This window comes from Athene cunicularia (genome assembly GCF_003259725.1).
Source record: "Athene cunicularia isolate RWA chromosome 3 unlocalized genomic scaffold, athCun1 chr3_part1, whole genome shotgun sequence".
NCBI lineage: Eukaryota > Metazoa > Chordata > Aves > Strigiformes > Strigidae > Athene > Athene cunicularia.
Window position 1 is genome coordinate 112,107,199 of NW_020799097.1, and position 536 is coordinate 112,107,734.

Here is a 536-nt window from a genome sequence, read left to right on the forward strand (position 1 = left end):
GTGCCTTTAAGTTTTCCTTCTTGAAGAATGTCCAGCCTTCCTGGAGTCCTATGCCCTTCAAGACTGCCTCCCAAGGGACTTTGTCAACCCGGCCTCTAAATAGGCCAAAGTCTGCCCTCTGTAAGTCCATGGTAGCAGTTCTGCTGATCCCCCTCCTTACTTCTCTGAGTACCGAAAACTTTATCATTTCATGATTGCTATGCCCAAGATATCTTCCAATCATCACATCACCCCCAAGTTCTTCTCTGTTCACAAACAACAGCTCCAATGGGATGCCTTCCTTTGTTGTCTCCCTCATCAGCTGTGTCAGGAAGGTCTCTTCCACACACTCCACGAACCTCCTTTGTTTCTTCTCTGCTATATTGTATTTCCAGCAGATGTCTGGTAAGTTGAAGTCCCCCACAAGAACAAGGGCTAGCAATTGTGAGACTTCTCCCAGCTGCTTGTATTTTGTCTGCTTCTTCATCCTGGTTGGGTTGTCTATAACAGACTCCAACCACGATATCTGTTTTCTTGGCCTTTCCCGCCCCCCCCCC